General features: G+C 43.9%; 1 long non-coding RNA gene across 1 annotated transcript in view; it reads left to right on the top strand.

The window, feature by feature from the left end:
- Positions 1-24,919, top strand: part of LOC137332148 (uncharacterized) — a 152,184-nt gene that overhangs the window by 33,095 nt on the left and 94,170 nt on the right. The window contains exon 2 of the long non-coding RNA XR_010965601.1: positions 11,331-11,523. This is a non-coding gene — a long non-coding RNA (uncharacterized lncRNA). The remainder of the gene's footprint in view (positions 1-11,330; positions 11,524-24,919) is intronic.

Genomic DNA, 24,919 nt, shown 5'->3' with positions numbered 1-24,919 from the left:
GATCGGGGATTGAATAGTTAGGGGAACAGACAGGCGTTTCTGCGGCCGCAGACGTGATTCCAGGATGGTATGTTGCCTCCCTGGTGCTAGGGTCAAGGATGTCACTGAATGGCTGCAGAATATTCTGGGGTGGGAGGGTGAACAGCCAGAGGTCATGGTCCATATCAATACCAATGACATAGGTAGAAAGAGGTCCTGCAGGCAGATCTTAAGGAGCTAGGAAAGAAATGAATAAGCAGGACCTCAAAGGTAGTAATCTCTGGATTACTCTTGGTGCCACATGCTCGTGAGTTTAGAAATAGGAGGCTAAAGCAGATGAATGCGTGGCTAGAGAGATGATGCAGGAGGGAGAGCTTTAGATTCCTGGGGCATTGGGACCGGTTCTGGGGGAGGTTGGACCTGTACAAGCCGGACGGGTTGTACCTCAACAGAGCCGGGACCAATATCCTTGCAGGGAGGTTTGCTAGTGCTGTTGGGGAGGGTTTAAACTAGCTTGGCAGGGGGATGGGAATCTGAACATAGATTCAGAAGGGAGAGAAGCAGAGCTGGAAATAGAAGGCAGAAAATTAGTAAGCAAGTTTGGAAGGCAGAGGAAACAAAGGTTAGAAACTAGAGAACAAAGGAGTTTGGTAGTGCTGAACGGTATATATCTCAATGCAAGGAGTATAGTGAATAAGGCAGATGAACTGAGGGCACAGATAGACACGTGGAAGTATGATATCTTAGCTATTACTGAAACATAGCTTAAACAGGGGCAGGAATGGCAGGTCAACGTTCCTGGTTACAGGGTTTTCAGACGAGATAGAGAGGGGGATAAAAAAGGAGGGGGGCGGTAGCAATGTTGGTTAAAGAAACAATTACGGCTGTGAGGAGGGATGATATGTTAGAAGGATCATCAAATGAGGCCAAATGGGTTGACCTAAAGAACAAAAAAGGGGCAGTCACACTTCTGGGAGCGTACTATAGACCCCCAAACAGTCAAAGGGAGATAGAAGAGCAAATATATAGGCAAATTTCTGAGAAGTGCAAAAACAATAGCGCAGTTATAGTAGGGGATTTCAACTACACTAATATTAACTGAGACATAAACAGTGTAAAAGGTATAGAGGGCGCAGAATTTTTAAATTGCATTTAGAAGAACATTTTTAGCCAGTATGTAGCAAGCCCAACAAGAGCGACGGGGGGCAGTTCTGGATTTAGTTGTAGGGAATGAAGCTGGGCAGGTGGAAGGAGAATCAGTGGGAGAGCATTTTGGTGGTAGTGATCATAATTCAGTTAGATGTAGCATAGTTATGGAAAAGGACAAAGATAGAACAGGAGTAAAAGTTCTAAACTGGGGATAGGCCAATTTTATTAAGCTGAGAAGTGATTTAGCAAAAATGGACTGGAAACAGCTACTTGAAGGTAAAACACTATCAGAGCAGTGGGAGGCATTCAAGGGGGAGAATCAAGGGGTTCAGAGTAAACATGTTCCTGCAAAGAAAAAGGGTGGGACTGCCAAATCTAGAGCCCCTGGATGTCAAGGAGCATACAGGGTAAGATAAGGCAAAAAAGGGAAGCTTATGTCAGGCACCGAGAACTCAATACTGCAGAAAGCCTAGAGGAGTATAGAAAGTGCGGGGTGAAATTAAAAAGGAAATTAGGAAAGCAAAGAGAGGGCATGAAAAAATACTGGCAACTAAAATTAAGGAAAACCCAAAAATGTTTTATAAATACATAAAGAGCAAGAGGATAACTAAGCAAAGAGTAGGACCTATTGGAGACCAAAAAGGTAATCTATGTGTGGAGGCGGAAGATGTGGGTATGGTTCTTAATGAATACTTCGTGTCTGTCTTCGCAAAAGAGGGGGACGATGCAGAGATTATAGTTAAGGAGGAGGAGTGTGAAATATTGGATGGGATAAACATAGTAAGAGAGGAAATATTAAGGGGTTTAGCATCTTTGAAAGTAGATAAATTGCCAGGCCCAGATAAAATGTATCCCAGGCTGTTAAAAGAAGCATGGGAGGAAATAGCGGAGGCTCTGACCAGCATTTTCCAATCCTCCCTAGCCACAGGTATGGTGCCAGGGGATTGGAAGACTGCTAACGTTGTACCTTTGTGCAAAAAGGGAGAAAAGGATAGACCCAGTATTAACAGGCCAGTCAGTCCATCCTCGGTGGCGGGCAAATTATTGGAATCAATTCTGAGAGACAGTATAAACCGTCACTTAGAAAGGCACGGATTAATCAAGGACAGTCAACACGGATTTGTTAAGGGAAGGTCGTGTCTGACTAACTTGATTGAATTTTCTGAGGCGGTAACAAGGAGGGTCGATGAGGGTAGCGCATTTGATGTAGTCTACATGGATTTTAGCAAGGCTTTTGACAAGGTCCCACATGGCAGGCTGGTCAAAAAAGTAAAAGCTCTTGGGATCAAAGGGAAAGTGGCAATTGGATCCAAAATTGGCTCAGTGGCATTAAGCAAAGGGTAATGGTCAACAGACGCTTTTGGGACTGGAAGGCTGTTTCCAGTGGGGTTTCGCAAGGCTCAGTACTAGATCCCTTGCTTTTTGTGGTATATATTAATGATTTAGACTTAAATGTAGGGGGCATGATTAAAAAGTTTGCAGATGATACAAAAATTGGCCGTGTGATTGTTAGTGAGGAGGAAAGCTGTAGACTGCAGGAAGATATCAATGGACTGGTCAGGTGGGCAAAAAAGTGGCAAATGGAATTCAATCTGGAGAAGTGTGAGGTAATGAATTTGGGGAGGTCAAACAAGGCAAGGGAATACACAATAAATGGGAGGATACTGAGAGGTGTAGAGGAAGAGAGGGACTATGTCCACAGATCCCTGAAGGTAGCAGGACAGGTTGATAAGGTGGTTAAGAAGGCATACGGGATACTTTCCTGTATTAGCTGAGGCATAGAATATAAGAGCAGGGAGATTATGCTAGAACTGTATAAAACACTAGTTAGGCCACAGCTTGAGTACTGCATACAGTTCTGGTCACCACATTACAGGAAAGGTATGATTGCATTAGAGAGGGTACAGAGGAGATCGAATCATAGAAAGTTAGGGCACAGAAGGAGGCCATTCGGCCCATCGTGTCCGTGCCAGCCGACAAAGAGCTATCCAGCTTAATCCAACTTTCCAGCACTTGGTCCGTAGCCCTGTAGGTTATGGCACTTCAAGTGCGCATCCAAGTACTTTTTAAATGATTTGAGAGTTTCTACCTCTACCACCCAGATCCCCACCAGCCTCTGGGTGAAAAGATTTCTCCTCAGCTCCCGTCTAATCCTTCTACCAATTACTTTAAACCTATGCCCCCTGGTCACTGACCCCTCTGCTAAGGGAACTAGGTCCTCCCTATCCACTCTATCTAGTCCCAGCAAAACTTTATATACCTCAATTAAATCTTCCCTCAGCCTCCTTTGTTCCAAAGAAAACAACCCCAGCCTATCCAATCTTTTCTCATAGCTAAAATTCTCCAGCCCTGGCCACATCCTCGTAAATCTTCTCTGTACTCTCTTCAGTGCAATCACATCTTTCCTGTAATATGGTGACCAGAACTGTACGCAGTACTCAACCAATTGGGCTAACCAATGTTTTATACAGTTCTAGCATAATCTCCCTGCTCTTATATTCTGTGCCTCAGCTGATAAAGGAAAGTATCCCGTATGCCTTTTTAACCACGTTATTTACCTGTCCTGCTACCTTCAGGGATCTGTGGACATACACTCCAAGGTCCCTCACTTCCTCGACACCTCTCAGTATCCTCCCACTTATTGTGTGCTCCCTCGCCTTGTTTTCCCTCTCCAAATGCATTACCTCACACTTCTCCGGATTGAACTCCATTTGCCACTTTTCTGCCCATCTGACCAGTCCATTGATATCTTCCTGCAGTCTACAGCTTTCCTCTTCACTATCAACCACACGGCCAATTTTTGCATCATCTGTAAACTTCTTGATCAAGCCTCCCACATTCAAGTCCAAATCATTAATATATACCACAAAAAGCAAGGGACCTAGTACTGAACCTTGCGGGACCCCACTGGAAACAGCCTTCCAGTCTCAAAAACACCCGTCAACCATTATCCTTTGCTTCCTGCCATTGAGCCAATTTTGGATCCAACTAGACACTTTCCCTTGGATCCCATGGGCTTTTACTTTTTTGACCAGTCTGCCATGTGGGACCTTGTCAAAAACTTTGCTAAAATCCATGTACACTACATCAAACACGTTACCCTCATCGGCCCTCCTTGTTACCTGCTCAAAAAATTCAATCAAGTTAGTCAGACACGACCTTCCCTTAACAAATCCATGTTGACTGTCCTTGATTAATCCATGCCTTTCTAAGTGACGGTTTATACTGTCTCTCAGAATTGATTCCAATAATTTGCCCACCACCAAGGATGGACTGAATGACCTGTTAATACTGGGTCTATCCTTTTCTCCCTTTTTGCACAAAGGTACAACGTTAGCAGTCTTCCAATCCCCTGGCACCATACCTGTAGCTAGGGAGGATTGGAAAATGCTGGTCAGAGCCTCCGCTATTTCCTCCCTTGTTTCTTTTAACAGCCTGGAATACATTTCATCTGGTCCTGGCAATTTATCTACTTTCAAAGATGCTAATTCCCTTAATACTTTCTCTCTCACTATGTTTATACCATCCTATATTTCACACTCCTCCTCCTTAACTATAATCTCTGCATCGTCCCCCTCTATTGTGAAGACAGACGCGAAGTATTCATTAAGAACCATACCCACATCTTCCGCCTCCACACATGGGTTACCTTTTTGGTCACTAATAGGTCCTACTCTTTGCTTAGTTATCCTTTTGCTCTTTATGTATTTATAAAACATTTTTGAGTTTTCCTTAATTTTAGTTGCCAGTATTTTTTCATGCCCTCTCTGTACTTTCCTAATTTCCTTTTTAATTTCACCCTGCACTTTCTATCCTCCTCTAGGCTTTCTGTTTTACGAGGATGTTGCCAGGACTGGAGAATTTTAGCTATGAGGAAAGATTGGATAGGCTGGGGTTGTTTTCTTTGGAACAGAGGAGGCTGAGGGGTGATTTAATTGAGGTGTATAAAATTATGAGGGGCCGAGATAGAGTGGAGAGGAAAGGCCTATTTCCCTTAGCAGAGAGGTGAATAACCATGGGGCATAGATTTAAAGTAACTGGTAGAAAGATTTGAGGGAGCTGAGGAAAAAAAATTTCACCCAGAGTGTGGTATGGGTCTGGAACTCACTACCTGAAATGGTGGTAGAAGCAGAAACCCTCATCGCATTTTAAAAGTACTTGGATATGCACTTGAAGTGCCATAACCCACAAGGCTATGGATCAAGAGCTGGATAGTGGGATTAGGCTGGATGGATCTATGTCGACCGGCACAGACACGAAGGGCCGAATGGCCTCCTTCTGTGCCATAAATGTTCTATATTTCTATGTAATAAGGCCAACGAAAGAAAACACACCGATAAGCTACAACATAGCGTAGGCCTTTCAGCACATCAACCACCGACCAATATAATCTGCTCTGTGCAGCTTGATGACTGGAAAATATTTTAAGGTGTAATGTTAAGGCATACAAAATACAATTAACGTTCGAAATTCTGGCTCTGTAGCCATAGAATTTTGACCACAGAGAATCTCCAGCTGGTTAAAAATTAACTAACTTAAATAAGGGACTAAAACTAATTATTGTAAATGATTTGAAATCAGTGGTGACACAATCCCTCAATGTAATTTACATTTTTTTAAATGTGTTTTTAAAATATTGGAACAGTAAGATTTAGATGTGAGAACTATATGGAAAATGTATGAAATATCTTTAATTATGGATAATGGTGATTGGAGGTTCATTTGTTTTATTCGACCCAAAAAATGACAGTCAGTTTGAGTTTAGATCAACTGAACTGCAGCATCTTCATTTGCATTTAGCTTGTGGGTTATTAGATCACATACTCACAGGATTTTTGATTTCTTATTGTGTTTTACTATTTACAGCCCCCTGTGTACCTCTAATCCCTCCACCCTCTCCTTCTATCTGTAGAAAAAAAACTATCCCCAAACTCCCATATCAGCAACCTAATACCCAATTCGCTGTTCTGTGACCTGCTGCAAAATCCACACCTCAATTGTTCACTAACTATTTTGACTCCTCATTCATTGCCCTCTTCCCCACCGACCCTTAGACAGTCTCCCACACCCACTATTTTGGTGTAAGCCACAGTGTTTGTCTATCACTGTTTATTCCAAAGTCAGGGAAGATTACATGAGGGCATTAAACATAAGTAAAACACGGTAACAGTGGTTTTCTGTTTGATGCCAGGGCACATTACAAATGATCTACATTGTGAGTAGGCACACTTTGGACCATAGGGAATGAGGGCTCATCAACTGAATTGATCTGAGACACAGAAGCTAAGAAAAATATGCAGAGTCCATTTTTGTCTGAATACGCCTCTGAAGTGCCTTGGGACTTTGTTCTACATTAAATGTGCTATATAAATCCAAGCTGTTGTTTGTTGAGTAAAAATTCAAAAAAGTAACACTCGTGGACTTATTTGTTTTCAAAATCAAGATGCTTGGCCTCAATAGCCTCCTCAGGTGTCAGTTGTAGCTCAGTGCTAGTAATCTTGCCTCTGAATCAAAAGGTTGTGGGTTCAAGCCCCACTCCAGAGACTTGAGCACATAATCTTGGCTGACATTCAGGGAATGCTGCACCATCGGAGGTGCCATCCTTTAGATGAGACGTTAAACCAAGGTCCCATCTGCCCTCTGCCCATGGCACTATTTGAAGAAGAGCAGTGTCCTGGCCAAAACACATCCCTCAGCCAACACCACTATCACATTGCTGTTTATGGGACTTTGCTGTGAGCAAATTGGCTGCTGTGTTTCCCTATATTAAATAGTGACCACATTTCAAAAGTACTTCATTGGCTGGTACGTCCTGAAGTTGTGAAAGGTGCTATATAAATGAAAGTTCTCTCTTTTTTTTCTTTGCTCATCTCCCCTGACTCTCACTCCCAGTCACATTCACCCTATGCTTTGTAGCTTGTCCTCCAACTTCACCCAGCCCTCATCTGTTCCCTGGATTCTTTTCTGAAAACTCAACTTCACCTGGGCCCACCCATGCTTGCTGACATTATGGGCTCGATTTTAAAAGTAAAAAACCGGTGGGTGGGGGGGTTGGAGGTGGGTGGGGGGGGGGTGGGGTGGGGGGGGTGGGGGGGGGGGGTGGGGTGGGGTGGGCCATTGAAAATTACCACCATTTCAGACCCGCCTCCAACCCGCCCATTTCCGGTTTTCACGGGGGCAGGATGAGGGGTGGGCGGCCAACCCGCTCCCAGGAGGCAGGTCGGGCCTTAAAACTTTTCAAGGAGGCCTCCATTTTTCACTAATTCCCGATTTCAACCCCGGGGGGCTGGGATTCCTGGGCCTCCGTGAAAGCCTGAGACTAATAGGTAAGTGCCTAGAAAAGCACAGCTTGTGGGCCTGGAGGAACAGGAGTGCTTCCCCCAGGCCCAACAACCTACCTGCACCGACCCCCCACCCCAATCGCGGACTCCCCCCGATCGTGGACCCCCGACCCCGACCCTTGATCCTGATCCTCCGACACCGACCCCAATCCTCCCCCTCATTGATCGTGGACCCCCGCGATGACCCCCCGATCCCGTCCCCGTGACTGACCCCAGATCCCATCCCCCATGACTCGTGACCTCCTGCCAACCTATGCCCACCCATGCCCCTTGTCCATCCATGCCCCCCTCCCGTGCCCCCTTCCCCCCATCCATACAAACAAAGACTTACCTGCAGACTTACCTGAAGACATCCTCTCCCTGACTGGACTCCTGTCTAACTGAGACCAGCCTGTTATTCAGCCGATCAGTCAGACGGGAAACTGACAAAAAAAAAATAAAAGACATACTTACGTCAAAATCGTAAGGACGTCTAGGAAACCCATTCTAATGGGTTTCCCCACCTCAAATTGACCCACCGCCCCCTTCCCGGCTCCATTTTAAAATTGAGCCCTATGAATCTCTCCCAATCTGCAGGAAAGTTTCTTGCTTAATTGAGACTTCCCATTATCAATTTCTTTTCTAAAACTACCTTTAATCCCTCTATCTTCACAAGCAATTGCTGTGGTGGTAATTTTAAGCAAACCTATCTGGCGGGAACTTGACAAGATCAGATCAGGCGGGAACTTGACAAGATCAGATCAGGCGCTGTTTTACAAACCACCCGATTTTACTTTCCATTGACTTCAATAGAAAGTAAAATTGGACAGAATGTAAAACGGGCACCCGATCTGATCCTGTAAGTTTCTCGCCGGGCCGGTTAGGTTAAAATTGCAACCCTATCTCTACCCTACCACTTTCTCCGAGGTCCTTGAATATGTCATTGACACTCCCCTTTTTCACCACTCCCTGTTCAAATTCCTCCAGGTCAAGGTCACGAGTTACATTCTGTGTCTGTCGCTCACCATCCCTCTTTAACATCTGTGCTGTGTACAACACTGTTGACCTTTCCATTCTACTTCCTACCTCTCATGGTTGTAATTCTACCTGTAGCAATGCAATCATTATTTATGTTTCATGGTTTCTGCTCTCCTGCTCACATTGTCATCTCTGGTGTACCCCAGGACTCCACCCTTGGTCCCCTCCTGTTTATCATTTGTTTGCTATTCCTCAGCAACATCAATTTCTACATGTTTGTTGATAGTTCCCAACTGTAACTCTTTGTTACTGCCATAATCTCCAGGACTATTGTTATACTATCTGACTGCTTGAATGGCATCAAGTCCTGAATGAGCTGGAATTTTCTACAGCATAGTGCTGACAGGACTGAAGCCATTTTGTTCAGCTTCCACCAACGTGTACATGTTTCTGGCACTGCCTCCATCAACATTCCTGGCTGTCAGCCCAAGTTGAACCTGGTGCTATGCAACCATGACATTCTGTTCAACCCTGAGCTGAGCTTTACACCCCATTTCCACTCCGTTAGCAAGGTCACCATCCTCCAACTCCAGAACATTGCTGCTTCCATGCCCACCTGCCTGCATCATCTTGAGGATCAATTTATTATTATTGACTTTTCTCAGATTAGTGGTGGTTAAAATGGATGTTTGTGTTTATACTGATCTATTTAATGATTATATAATTGAATATTGCGCAACAAGTGTTCACGGTACAAAGTAATTTAGGTTTAGATTTTAAATGCGGGTCGGCTTCAGGCGGTTGGCCTGCAGAGCGCGCCTGCTGGCCGCACGATACTCCCAGCGGTAGTCCAGGTCTATTTTGAGGGCCAGGCCTCACTAGCATAGGACCAGCAGAAAACAGATGCCCAGACTGTCACAATATCAGGTGGCCTGGCCAGCCATCGGGCCCGGAAAATGGTAGGTCCGGAGGGAGAGTCCTTCTCCTCTTGGCCCAACAAAAATAATTTTAAAATTACCTTCTGGGTTCCTCTTCGGCTGGACCGCCAGCTGAAACTGTGCCAAGTGTGCAAGGCACATGCTCCAACAGTACTGTCCTAAAATTGCAATCGGGGTCCTATGTACGTTATAGGACCCCGATATGCATATTAAAAGGGCCTACCACCCAACACAGGCATGTGCTCCAGCTGCCCGGCAGTAGGCCCTGGTGATCGATGGGGACGGCCACACCATTGGCGGGAGTGGAGCATTGAGTCATACCCCACTGTTATCAGAGCGCTAACACCCTGTTTCCCCTGGGCCTCAGGAGGCCTCAGAATCTCCCCCTTAGAATCAGAATCTGTACATTGTCTGAAATCTCACAGTTGCATTTTGCAAATGTTTTGGTTACTCAGATTCTCAGCTTGTTTCAAGAACTTTTAAAATACAAATCTTAGCAAGTGATGTAGTGCTATTAGATTGTACAGAATGTCTACAGTACTACTGAAATAGAAACCTGAAAAGCTACACAACTGTGTTAAACAGTCGCAGTAATTTTTGAATGATAAATACTATTAAAATTTATTCTGATGGTTTGAAATGTAGCATATTAAATGGCAACTACTACAGCATATATAGAAGTGCCTTGGCAAATCCATATTTCAATATTTATTGAGTATGGATCACTCATGATTATAATGATTTAATTTGGAAACCATCAGCGAGCAAATAAGGAAAGGACCGACTAGAAGCTCCAGTGATGATCCTTTAGATTTTGCAAAAGCTTATTCTTTATTGCCATTTTTCATCTTTGTCTTTGATATCATCATATCTAAAAGTCACGTAATAAATTCAATAATAGCCTGATGTTAAAAAAAATGCACATTATCTTTAGTCATTTTTTATTGGTGTTTTCCCCCAGATAATTTCTGGGAAGCATTTTTATAGGTTTGAAATATATACTTCACACTAGAAGTTCATCATTCAACAAATCAATGCATCACTACTCTATTTGCACTGGACATTAGATGATTTGTTTCCTACCATATCGGTGCTCACATTTTTTGTAGTCACCTTATTAGTAATTATTTTGAAGCAATAGCTAGATAACTGTCTAAATATTCAATAACATTCCTCACTCAGTAAAAAAAAAATGGAATTTGAGATGACTTCACTTATAAACAAATTGACAAATAATTCTTATTGAGACATGATGCCAAAAATGATTTGGCTGTTTCAGAAGCCCTAATGATTTTTTTGGATAGAATAATTTTTCAAAGTTATAAAATCCATACACACAGCCAAATTTTTTTCAGGATTATCCAATGTCAAGTTAATTTGGCAAAAATGTCTGAAAAAAATCAAATATACAGTGAGATGTGTAAACTGAATTTTTAGTGAAATAATACAATAAGATGACTCACTGTAGATGCGATTGATATATATTGATATAAATTGGACTGCTATTACAAACATAAATTTAATGTAAGAAGACTACTCCAATGAAGTGCAATTACCTTTACGGCTTTGTTTCCCTGTACTTATTTGAAAAGGACTTTGGTCATATTAAAATGGTAATCCATAACTTGAAAATTTAGTCAGCTACTCTTCTGGATTTATTGGCATATTCTGTTCACAAATGATACAACAATATCACTGAATTATTCAATCAGATTCAAAATAAGACGATTATTCATAAATTACTTTGAAAGACAAAAAGTCTGCGTTATAAGACTGGTAGGTTTACTTCCTAGATACTGCCATTTCCCCATACCTAATTTAGCTAGAATAATTCAGCAAAGTCTCAAGGTCAATCGATACAAGGTCAATCTATACATCAACAATTTTTCAGGCTGGTATAACCTGTTGAATTAAAGCTGCAGTGTGTCATAGTTGCTCCTTAATTATTCTTTTTCCCGATGCACAGGTAGAAGTTGAAGAAGCCTATCAGTTAAATATTGTCCCGGCTCCAATCCAGTATGAAGTTACAAGTTTTTCACGGAGATTAAATTCAGGAAGACAAGGTTTGGTTACTGAAGTCGCTGACCTCTGCTCTTTGACCCTGAGTCCCTGCCAATCACGGCCCTAAAACCAAGCAGCAAAGAATGCAGTTCAGTGGTGTGAGTACACAAGTTGCAAAAGCTTAGATATCTCCGTAATTGATGATGCTTAGAATATTTTGACAAGTTAGCTGCTTTACGTTCTATGTGCACATTAGAAAATATTTAATTAGAATTAACTTGTAAGTTGTCTTAATTCGTTTAATTTGTTATTGTTGACATAAAGCAGACTAGGTAATGTCATTTGAAGCAGTGAAGTAAACCCGTGTTTCCACAGAAAATGATTCAACTGTAAAAATGATAAATGAGCCAATGTGTGTAAACTGGTTATTTAATGAACTAATGTTGCAAGATGTATTTTTGGCATGGTGTGATGAAATGGGTGAGTTAGGATGCATGCATGTAAATACAGCAGCTCATGTTTAAATTTTAAGATCAAATAATACAGAAAGTCCAAGTTCTCCTGGGAGTGTTTTGATAAAGACTTCTTTTTTTAGTGATTTTAGATTAATGTATTCTTGTATCACCTATAACTGTTGTTTACATTCCATAGGCATATGATAATATGACTTAACAGGGTTATTTCTAAATTAGTGTTCTTGTCTTACACTTTCCTGCATAGGAGAAAATTATTATAGCATTGCTTCCCTAAACACCATGATATTTGGTGCATGTACACACTAATATTTTTATGTGAAGTTACTGTATAAATCACATCATATGCTGATTTTAAAATAATTTAAACTTTATTCCATATTAATTTTTTGCCACAATAATAGTGAACGTAACACCCCTATTCAAGAAGGGAGTGAGACAGAAAGCAGGTAACCATAGATCAGTTAGCCTAACATCTGTCATTGGGAAAATGCTAGAATCCATTATTAAGGAAGTAGTTGCAGGACATTTGGAGACTCATAATTACAATCAAGGAGAGTCAACATGGTTTTATGAAGGGGAAATCATGTCTGACAAATTTATTAGAGTTCTTTGAGGAAGTAACGGGCAGGGTGGATAAAGGGGAAGCAATGGATGCAGTATATTTGGATTTCCAAAAGGCATTCGATAAGGTGCCACATAAAAGATTACTGCACAAGATAAAGAACTCATGGTGTTGGGGGTAATATACTGGCATGGATAGAGGATTAGCTAACTAACAGAAAACAAAGAGTCAGGATAAAAGGGTCATTTTCAAAATGGCAATCTGTAACTAGTGGGGTGCCGCAGGGATCAGTGCTGGGGTCTCAACTATTTACAATATACATCAATGACTTGGACGAAGGAAAAGAGTGTCTTGTGGCCAAATTTGCTGATGATAAAAAGATAGGTGGAAAAACAAGTTGCGATGAGGACACAAAGGGCTCGATTTTCGCACCCCCGAGCAGGTGCGTTCGTGACGAGGGGCTCCGAAAATTGGGGATTCCCAGGGCGGGTCCGGAGGCCGGCTCCAACCCGCCCACTTCTGGGTTCCCCAGTGACGCGCTCACATGCGCGCGCAGCCCCCGCATGTGGGACTCCCGCCGGCAATTAAAGCAGGCGGGATGCCACTTAAAGTAATTAACCAGGTACTTCAGGTTGTTTACAGACCTGATTGACCTGATATTTTAGGAGGGGTGGGATTTTGAAATAAACTGAGACTGTTTCCCGTACTGGGGGAAACACTCCCAGTTGAAATGGACGTGTTGCAGCCACCAGCCTGTGTCAGCTGCAAATGTCCATTTGACAGGTCGGGGTGGGGGAGACCCTCAGTCTCAGTTGGACAAAGTTTGGCCTCCACCACCCTCCTCCGAACACGACAATTCACCAATTTGGAACCTCAACCCCGGTGTGCGGACACATTTACCTACCTTGCGGACCCCCTCAAATGTACATCTTCTGGATGGGGGCTGCTGTAGCTGCAGTCATGACCTCCTCGGAGGATGAACAGCATCACCAGCCTCGCCGACCACGCCGTCCACCTCTGACATGTGGAGCTCCACAACACGGTGCTGTGACACATCCTCCTGCACAGCAGGAGGGAGGGCAACTGCAGAGAGAGATGCATCGCAGAAGGCACTACCCTCGTCACAGGGTCTATAGACCGAGGCTCAGCTTCCTGGACCTCTCTGAGGAGCAGTGCATACGGAGGCTCAGAGTCAGTCGCCAGGTAGTCGTGGACATCTGCAGCCTCCTTAATGACGAGCTGCTCCCGGATGGACCGAGCATCTTCTTACCTGTCGCTGTCAAAGTCACCACTGCCCTCAACTTCTTCGCCTCCAGATCCTTCCAGGGTGCCACCGGGGACATCACTGGGGTCTCTCAGTCATCTGCACCCAAGTGCATAAGGCAGGTCACCGACGGCTTGTTCTGCAGGGCCTCGCACGATATCAACTTCCCCATGGATGACCTCAGCCAGATGGAGAGGGCAGTGGGATTCCACGCTGTGGCTGGCTTCCCACGGGTGCAGGGTGTAATCGATTGCACCCATATAGCAATACGAGCACTTCCACACAAGCCAGGACTGTTCGTCAACAGGAAGGGCTATCACTCCATGAACACTCAGCTCATCTGTGACCACCGCAAGAGATTCCTTCACATGTGCACCAGATACCCTGGCAGCTGCCACGATTCCTTCTTCCTCAGGGAGTCCACCATCCCGCCCCACTTCCACTCACCCAACACCCGCAAGGGCTGGCTCCTCGGGGATAAGGGATATCCCCTGCACACGTTGCTTATGACACCTCTGAGGAACCCCACCACCGAGCCACAGCTTATATATAACAACAGCCACATTGCTACCTGGTCAACAATTGAGCAGGCTATAGGGCTGCTCAAGATGCGCTTCGGGTGCCTTGATCATTCTGGGGGAGCGCTTCAATATGCGCCACACAGAGTGGGACGCATTATAGTCGTCTGTTGTGCCCTGCACAACATGGCACATCAGAGAGGGGTGCCGCTGGAGGAGGCCCCATCCACATCTGCCACCCATATTGAGGAGGAGAAGGAGGAGGAGGAGGAGGAGGAGGAGGCCGAGGAGGAGGAACAACCCATGGGCAGAACAGCGGCTCACCTGGCTGCTTGTGAGGTCAGGGAGTCACTGATATGTGAACGGTTCTCCTAACATCAAACTGTGTGAAGAGTCCAGTCCTCATCACCTGGACAGAGGAGCGGCCATACCAGCCCCCTCCCCTACCCCCTGCACAGAACAGTGGTGCAACTACATCTACACCCACTGTAGAATGACCCAATGGGTGGCATCAAGTGTGCGTGTTCATGGTGAACCCCATGAAAGGGACCTATTCCACAAGCCAATCAAGAATGGCCAAGACGTGGCAGTAGTGGTGATAATAATAAGATTTATTGTGAATGTGGAAGAAAACAAATATAAATAAAAAACATGACAAATCCTCAAACACCCTTGTGCATCCCCTTTGTGCTCACAAAACCTTCGGCTTGTGTTTACAGGAACCCCTACGTGGTGCTACCCCTCAGCAGAGGTAGTGGCAGGTTGCTCTTGTCCATGTCCTGACCGATTAGATGCTTTGCGCAGACGCCCGCTGGGTTTCGGTGCCCGTGAGGGCCCCTCCAAAGACTGCTCCACCTGTACCTGTGCAGCGGCAGACTCGGCCACCTGGGGAGGGGGCAGCATTGCGGGTACTGGTTGAGACGTGGGAGCGCTTTGAGTGGTGTCCCCACTTCCATGTCCCCTTTCACCATCATCCCTCTCCTGGCCCAGGCCCACATCACTCTTTCCACCCTGCTGGACGACAGTTTGGAGGACTTGTGTGAAGCCTTGGCAGGCTAGTTGTAAAGTATCTGTCAGCCTGTTTAAGGCGGCAGAATGTTGCTCACCCTGAATCCGAATGGCCGTTGTCAGGGCCTGAATGGACTCATTGTTGAACCGTCCTTGATGCTCGATGGAGACTAGCCTTTTCTCCATCGCAGACATTCCTGCACCTACCCGCGACACTATCTCAGAGATGCCTTCACATCCCTGTGACACTATCTCGGAGATACCCTCCTGTACCTGTGCCACCATTCCACTCATGCAGGAGTAGGACTCCTCCATCCTCTGCGCGAATGTGGAGAGTGCGCGTGGCAACTGTTCCAGTACCTTGGCAATGTGCTGCTGCCCCTTGATGACTCTCCTTTTCACAGCTGGCCCTCTGGGTTCAGCATCTGGGTCCAGCTGAGCAGAGTCTGGAGAAGAGTGCTCCCACCGACGCGGACTCTCCACGGCTGCCCCTGCCACCAGGGTCTGCTCGTGCTCACATGTGCGTGGTGACTCACCATGTGCAAGCCCAACTAAGTGAGGACGGGGACCCACCGAGGTGTGTGTATCTGCGCTGGTGGATGGATGGCTCAGATGTGATGATGGACCTTCAGAGGCCGGCAGGTCCTCTGAGAAATAGCCCTCCACGGTCACGGCGGTCGCAGATGGGCCTGCAAGAGAACAGAAAGCAATATTAAGCATGTGGACAGATGTTGAGGTGCTGCAGATGCCAAGCGATGCTAAGTTCATTCGCTATCATGAGTGCTGAGTGTTAGCTTTCTGTCATCAGCCACTTGTGCAATCCTAGTCTTGGCATCCGCCACGGACAGGCACTCCAGGGTGCGGCTTATCTCCAGTGCCTGCTGCTCCGCATTGGTTAATGCCACCTGGTGTGGCGGGCTCTCGCTGGTCCTTGCCCTCTCCCGAGCATTCTGGCATCTCTTCTCCTATCAAGGCAAAACACAGAGGCGTGATTGAGTGATGGTTGCATGGTGACCCGCTGCATGCATTGGTGTGGGTGGGGTTGAGCGTGAGGGAGATGCATGGGAGGGTGTGTGTGCGACATAGCCATGAGATTGTATGAGGATTGGGTTGCGTGGTAGTGTTCGAATGGGAACTGGGGCGGTGAGTACGTGCAGGCAAGGTGAGGATGATAGTTGAGTGGATGTGAGGAGTGATGCAAGAGCGTTGTGGTGGCAGTGCTGAAGGGGTTGTGTGGTGGTGGAGGTGATATGGAAGACGGAGTGTGGGAGAATGCATAAGTATACTTACTTTGGCTGACCTGGTTAGGTCATTAAATCTCTTTCTGCACCGCACCCAGATTCGTGGCACATTGCCACTGCTGGTGATCTCCTCGGCCACCTCTAGCCAAGCCTTCTTGGTGGTGGAGGGAGGGCACCTCCGCCCATCAGATGGGAAAAAGATTTCCCTCCTCCTCCTCACCCCACCAAGCAGATCCTGGAGTGAGGAGTCCGAAAACCTTGAGGCAGCCTTTCCTCTGGCCTGCTCCATGGTCCAAAATTGGTTGTTTGCTGCAGGAGGAGCTTTGGTAGACTGCCCCTTTAAATAGGGCTCCTCCTGCTGACAGCCTATGCTGCGCATGCGCAGTCCACCCACAGGGCAGCTTTTGAGCGCGTTACCCACGCTCCCAGTCGACCCCCCGCTGCCAACCCGCCGCCCTCCTAATATCGGGCCCAAAGTGTCTGCAAAGGGATATTGACAGGTTAAGCGAATGGGCAAAAATTTGGCAGATGGAATATAATGTGGGAAAATAAAAAAGCAAAATATTATTTGAATGGAGAAATATTACAAAATGCTGCGGTACAGAGGAATCTGGGTGTCCTCGTACGTGAAATACAAAAAGTCAACATACAGGTGCAGCTGGTAATCCAGAAGGCAAACGGAATATTGGCCTTTATTTCTAGGGGGATGGAGTATAAAAGCAGGGAAGTCATGCTACAGCTGTACAGGGTGCTGGTGAGACCACACCTGGAGTACTGCATACAGTTCTGGTGCCCTTATTTAAGGAAGGACATACTTGCATTGGAGGCAGTTCATATAAGGTTCACTAGGTTGATTTCAGGTATGGAAGGGTTGTCTTATGAGGAAAGATTGAACAGGTTGGGTCGATATTCATTGGAGTTTAGAAGAACGAGAGGAGATCTTATTGAAACATACAAGATTCTGAGAGGACTCGATAGGGTAGATACTGAGAGGATGTTACCCCTCATGGGGGAATCTAAAACTAGGGGGCATAGTCTCAGAATAAAGGGTCGCCCGTTTAAGACGGAAGTGAGGAGGAATTTCTTCTCCCAGAGGGTCGTGAATCTTTGGAATTCTTTACCCCAGAAAGCTGTGGAGGCTGAGTCATTGAATACATTCAAGGCTGAGTTAGACAAATTTTTTTATCAGCAAGGGAGTCAAAGGATATGGGGAAAGGGCGGGAAATTGGAGTTGAGGTAAAAATCAGATCAGCCATGATCTCATTAAATGACGGAGCAGGCCGAATGGCCTATGCCTGCCCCAACTCTTATGGTCTTATAATTTTAATATATCTATGTATGAGTTGATATTCCCCTGTATTGTGCAATGAACTAAATCCAATATAACCACAGATCAGTGGCACAGTACTACTTCTAGTCAAGTTGCATGGTAGGTGACAAAACACATCCTGTTGTTGTTTTCATGATAAAACCTGCTGCTCATGCATCACCCCTGTGCTCGCTGACCTACATTGGCTCCCAGTCCAGGAACGCCTTGATTTAAAAATTCTCATCCTTGTTTTTAAATCCCTCCATGGCCTTGCCTCTCCCTATCTCCGTAACCCCCTCCAGCCCTAAAACCCTCCGAGATCTCTGTGCTCCTCCAATTCTTGCCTCTTGTGCATCCCAGATTTTAATCGCTCCATCACCGGCGGCTGTGCCTTCAGCTGCCTAGACCCTAAGCTCTGGAATTCCCTCCCTAAACCTCTCCGCCTCTCTACCTCTCTCCTCCTCCTTTAAGACGCTCCTTAAAACCCACCTCTTTGACCAAGCTTTTGGTCACCTGTCCTAATATCTCCTTATGTGGCTCAGTGTCAAATTTTGTTTGATAATTGCTCCTGTGAAGCGCCTTGGAACATTTTACTACGTTAAAGGCGCTATATAAGTGCATGTTGTTATTAAACATCAGGTTAAAGTTTCTTTGCACCCTTTTATTTAAGGCAAAAGCCATTAATTTGTGTCACAAGCCACATTGTGAATGTTGTCAGACATCGAGGAATTACGATGTGCTGTCAGCCTTGATCATCAAAAACACAGCTCTGAAATAAATAACAAACCCACAAATAAATGAAGCAGTATTGAATTCCAAGCTGGTTTAAGCAATAATTGAAAACTATCAAATTTCACTCTTGCTGTTAATATTATCCATCAGAATTCCAAGCTTAGATTATAGCCTTTATTCCAAGGTATCCTTTACTATTTATGCTGGACAATTTGTGAAACCTGATGATTCAATTCTTGAGTTATTATATATCAATGATATCTGGCAAGGTGCAACAAGGCATTAACATATCAAGATAATGTGACACACTGCAAGAGCAATGTTTCAGTATTTTATCAATATCAGTTCAATCAGTTCAATGTGTTACTGCTTTGTCACATACTGGAGAGTTAGTTATTCTATATAGTATATCCTCTCCATCACCAAGACCGCCTATTTGCACCTCCATAACATCACCCACCTCCGCCCCTGCCTCAGCTCATCTTCTGCTGGAACCCTCTTCCGTGCCTTTGTTATTTCTGGACTCGACGATTCCAATGCCCTTCTGGCCGGCCTCCCACCTTGCATCCTCCATAAACTTGAGCTCATTCAAAATACTGCTGCACATATTGTTACTCAAGTCAATCCCGTTCACCCATCACCCCTGTGCTCACTGCTTTACATTGGCTGCTGGTCCAGCAACGCCTCGGTTTTAAAATTCTCATCCTTGTTTTCAAATCCCTCCATGGCCTCGCCCCTCCATATCTCAATAACCTCCTCCAGTTCCTCTGAGATCTCTGTGCTTCTCCAACTCTGGCCACTTGCACATCCCCGATTTTCATCGCTCCATCATTGGTGGGTTAGATGAAAAGGGGTGGGAGGAAGCTCGTGTGGAGCATAAACACCGGCATAGACCTGTTGGGCTGAATGGCCTGTTTCTGTGCTGCACATTCTATGTATGTAATTCTATGTGCCTCCAACCGCCTAGGGCCTCTCTGGAATTACCTCTCCACCTCTCTACCTTTCTCTCCTCTTTTAAGATGCTCCTTAAAACCTACCTCTTTGACCAAGCTTTTGGTCACCTGTCTTAATATCTCCTTATGTGGCTCCGTGTCACATTTTTTTGATAACGCTCCTGTGAAGTGTCTTGGGATGCTTTACTACATTAAAGTTGCTATATAAAGGCAAGCTGTTGTATATATCCAAATTAGGTAATTACTTGTTATAGTTTACCATTTTCTATCATGGCTGACAATGACAGGTGAAGAGCTCCCCTGACTAAGGGATTTGACAAGAACTTGATATTGGGACTTACTCACCTGAATGTCACATCTTGGCTTGTGTACATAATATTTATAATACATTTACATACAGATTTAACTTTTAATTCAACATTTTCCATAGGCAGAGCAATGAGTATTAAAATGGCTTTAAATGTTTTTAAATCACTGATGCATAGGCTTCTTTTTTGTCATCTTTTTGAATTTGCTTTTTATCTCATCCTTAAATGAACTTTAAATACTACACTAAGTTTTACTTCCTAGTGGACAAGAAAATTCATGATTAACATGACATTTGTCCCTCTGTCTTCATTGGTGTCTGCTGAAGAATATCGATCACATCTTGTCACTAGGTTATCCAATAACACATGGCCATATGAGCAGCATGAAACTGATTATCTTGCAGAATTAATGAAATAAAAACTAATTACTGTCAATAAGATTGTTATGCTATAGAAAAATTACTACACAGGAGAATGATCACTTAGTGCTCATGTGTTTTAATCCTGAAGGTACTTAAACCAGAGGTTGTAGGGCTTGAGGAGGTTACAGAGACAAGGAGGGGTGAGACCATGAAGGGAACTAAACACTAATCCTGTAAAGTCTACAAAACAACAGGTTGTGTATAAATGAAAATTTTAAGTTAGAGACATTGAGGGACCAGGAAAAAATGTAGGTTTGCAAGGGTGAGGTGATAGATGACAGGGACTTGGGGCAGGATGGGATACAAGGAGCAGAATTTTGGATGAATTGGAGTTTATGGAGGGTGGAGGATGGATGACTGGCCAGGAGAGTGCTGGAATAGTCAATAAAGACATGCATACAGTTTTCACCAATGGATGGGGTGAGGTAAGGACAGAGGTGAAACTAGGCGGACGGTCTTTGTAATGGAGAGGATTGTGGGGTTGGAAACTCAGTTCAGGGTCAGATAGGATACCGAGGTTGCTATCAGTCTAATGCAGCCTGTGACTGGCTAGGCAGAGGGATGGAATAGGTGGCAAGGGTGTGGAGTTTGTGGCTAGGACTCAAGATGATGGCTTCGATCTTACCAATTGTTTAGCTGGAGGAAAATGCAACTCACCCAGGACTGGTTGTCAGACAACCAGAGGTTGAGACAGGTGTTGGAGAGCTATACCTGGGTGTTGTCAGCATACATGTGGTAGACCCAATTTCTGGGGATAATGTTGCCAAGGGGCAGCATGTAGATGAGGAAGAGGAGAGGGCCAAGGATGACGATGACTAGGCGGGATAGTGCACCATAGTCACAATTATAGAAGATGTCATTTGTGACCTTTGTTTAGGACCATTTCAGCACTGTGGCGGGGCAGGAATTTGATTGGAGAGCTTCAAACAGGGAACTATGGAGAAATTTAAACAGAGTTGTAAGATAGCTTGTTTGTTTTTTGTTGTTTGTTCTTAGATTTTTTATGTTTAATTTATCATAAATCCCCATAGAATTTGTTTTCAGATTCTGTCATTTTGTGTTCTGCTTAAGTTGAATTTCACAACCAGGTTACAAACCTGCCATATAGCTTATCCCTTAAGTTGTAAAATCTCTTGACCCTTGCGAGTATTTACAAAAGTAAACTGTTCCCACTATAGTATTATATGATAAATTTCTGAAATTCTTTCTGGCACCACTTTGCTTGTTATGTATAATTGGCAGGGTCACGAACCTTGACTTGTGTGAGATTCAATTTTCAAAGCCGGCTTGTATTCAGAAGAGATTGGCTGGCTTATATCCTAAATTTGTATTATGTAGTTGCATTGTTTTTTGAAACAGCCAAAATCTAGTCCTGAAACCAGATGTCAGGTATAGTTTATACACATGCTGTTTTGCTGACTTTACAGGATTGAGAATTTTTTGATTTTGGGAAGACTTCAACATTTTACTGATGGTTACTTCCAAAACTTCTGTTTTAATTAAAACAGCAATGCTGCATTGTTCAGTTGCTACTCAGTATCAGATTCACAGATGATACCAAACTAGGAAGGGCAGTTGAATCTGCAGAGGTAGCTCAGGAATTACAAAATCTGCAACTGGGCATATTAATGGCAGATTGAAATTTAACGTAGACAAAAGTAAGTAAAACTGCATACAAGAACAAAAAATGGACGACTTAGGTACTCCATGAATGGTGTGGGATAGCTAAAGGTGAAGTTGAAAGACTCATGTTCAATATGGCCAATCATGGTGGATGCAGCAATCAACAGTGCTAATGGAATGCTGAACTATATAGCCAAAACAGTAAAGTACAAGTTGGAGGAGCTCATGCTCAAACTATATAGTGCTCTGGGCAGAGCATACTGTGTCCACCTCTCCACCCAGACACAAGGGAGACATTCAAGATCTAGATGCGGTTCAAAGAAGAGTGACGAGACTGATCCCTAAATTCAGAGGACTGAGTTATGAGGCAATACTGCAGAAACGTGGACTTTTCAGCCCTGACGGATGTTGACTGACAGGGGATCTTATAAAGGTATATAAGATAGTGAACGATATAGAAAAAATAAATCCAGAACATTGCTTCAAACTAAACCATGAGAGTAGAATAAGGGGGACACAGGTTCAAACTAGTAAAAGGCATATTTAGAGCTAATATCAGAAACTTCTTCGCACATAGAGTGATCAATGCAAGAAATAGTTTTCTGGATAGAGTAGTGGAGACAGTATTCCTGGAAGCATTTGATAAAGCACCACATAACAGGCTTATTCGGAAAATAGAAGCACTTGGGATTAAAGGGATGGTGGTAACTTGGGAATGTAATTGGCTAAGGGATATGAGGCAGAGAGTCGTGATGAACGAATGTTTTTCTGACTGGAGAGAAGTATGCAGTGGGGTCCCCCAGGAGTTGGTATTGTGACCATTGCTTTTCATGTTATATATAAATGACCTTGACTTGAGTATAGGGAGTACAATTAGGCAGGATATCAGCAGACTTCAGGAAGACATAAACAGCCTGGTGAAATGGGCAGACACATGGCAGATGCAATTTAATGCGGCTCAGTGTGAAGTGATACACTTTGGGAGGAACAACGGAACAACATGGAGAGACAATATAATCTAAATGGTACTATATTGAGGGGGGTGCAAGAGCAGAGGGACCTGGGGGTGCGTATTCACAAATCTTTGAAGCTGGCAGGGCAAGTTGATAAGGTGGTTAAGAAAGCATATGGGATACTTGGCTTTGTAAATAGGGGCATTGAATACAAAAACAAATAAGTCATGCTAAATCTTTATAAATCACTAGTTAGGCTTCAGCTGGAATATTGTGTACAATTCTGGGCACCACATTTTAAGAAGTATGTCAAGGCCTTAGAGACAGTGCAGAGGAGGTTTACCAGAATGATACCAGGGATAAGGAACTTCAGTTTTGTGGAGGGATTGGAGAAGCTGGGATTGTTCTCCTTAGAGCAGAGAAGTTTAAGGGGAGACCTCATACAGGTATTGAAAATAATGAAGGGCTTTGATAGAGCAAGGAGAGAGAAATTGTTTCCTCTGGCAAGTGGGTCAGTAACCAGAGGTCATAGATTTAAAATAATTGGCAAAACAAGTAAACAGGAAATGAGGTGAAATGTTTTCACACAGAGGGTTGTTAAGATTTGGGACGCACTACCTGAAAGGGTGGTGGAAGCAGATTCCATAGGAACTTTCAAAATTGGACATGGACTTGAAGAGGACTCATTTGCAGGGTTATGGGGAAAAAGCTGGGGTGCGGGACTAAATTGGACATCTCTTTCAAAGAGCTGGCACAGGCATTATGGGCCAAATGGTCTCCTTCTATGCTGTAAGATTCCATGATTCCATTTAAGAAACAATTGGATGCTTTGATGGGGGGAGTGTAGGGTCTTTCTGGATGAATGAGTTAAGATGGGTTAAATGGCGATCCTCATCTCTATCTTGTAATTAGTGCACTTATTGCAATATGCTCAAGACAGCTAAAATTATACTGCATCGTCTGATTTATCCTTACTTGTTAATCTGAGGCTTTTGTTTATGTCAGCGATTGTGCTGGGTGGGTGAATAGATCAGCTATTTCACCTTTTGCTTACATTGGTCATACATTAATAAATCTAGGCTGAACATTTAGCTGAGCTAGTGGTCTGAGATTAGCCAATGCTTTGTTAGTTTTTTCTGTCTTTTCTGCTGTAAATGTATTATAGTCTGATCATCCAGGAGAAAGAACACATTAAACAACTTATTAACCAAAATTACACAATTGTTTGTGCTCACTAAGATGTGTGTGTTAGAGGAGGAGTATATATAAGTTTCAAAAAACTTCAGCATAGTTTACAGAACTTTGGTAATGAAAACAAAGTTAGAGCACAGACCATGTCTTAATGCCAATGAAAAAGTATATGTAAGTGCAGCAATATATAAACTTCAAAGATTTGTTTCAGGTTTCAAGAACAGCGGGTTCTCCAAAGGCCTAGTGCAAAATTTTACATTGAATCAACAAAATTACTAAAGTCCAATATGATGCAATAGACTACATGAAGTGAATGAATGATATGAAATGTGCTGTAATGTTTAAAGTAGTGCACAACAGAATGGATCACTTGATACAATTATAGGCCAATCAGCCTAACATCGATGACAATAACCCGGGGCAAAATTAGAAAAGTACGAGCTAATAAATGAAAGTCAGCACAGATTTATTAAAGGAAAATCATGTTTGACTAACTTCATTGAGTTCTTTGATGAAGTAACGGAGAGGGTTGATGAGGCTAGTGCAGTTGATGTTGTGTATATGGGCTTTCAAAAAACATTTGATAGAGTACCACATAATCGACTTGTTAGCAAAATTAAAGCCCATTGAATTAAAGGGACAGTGGCAGCATGGATACAAAATTGGCTAAGGGACAGAAAGCGGAGAGTAGTGGTGAACGGTTGTTTTTTCGATTGGAGGGAAGTATACTGTGGTGTTCCCCAGGGGTCAGTATTAGGACCACTGCTTTTTTTGATATATATTAATGACCTGGACTTGGGCATAGAGGGTACAATTTCTAAGTTTGCAGATGACACAAAACTCGGAAATGTAGTAAACAATGTGGAGGATAGTAACAGACTTCAGAAGGACATAGACAGACTGGTGAAATGGGCAGACACATGGCAGATGAAATTTAACACAGAGAAGTGTGAAGTGATACATTTTGGTAGGGAGAATGAGAAGAGGCAATATA

Source organism: Heptranchias perlo, chromosome 14 (genome assembly GCF_035084215.1).
Source record: "Heptranchias perlo isolate sHepPer1 chromosome 14, sHepPer1.hap1, whole genome shotgun sequence".
Taxonomy (NCBI): domain Eukaryota; kingdom Metazoa; phylum Chordata; class Chondrichthyes; order Hexanchiformes; family Hexanchidae; genus Heptranchias; species Heptranchias perlo.
Note: the sequence above shows the minus strand (reverse complement) of the source record. Positions and strands in the feature narration are given on the sequence as shown.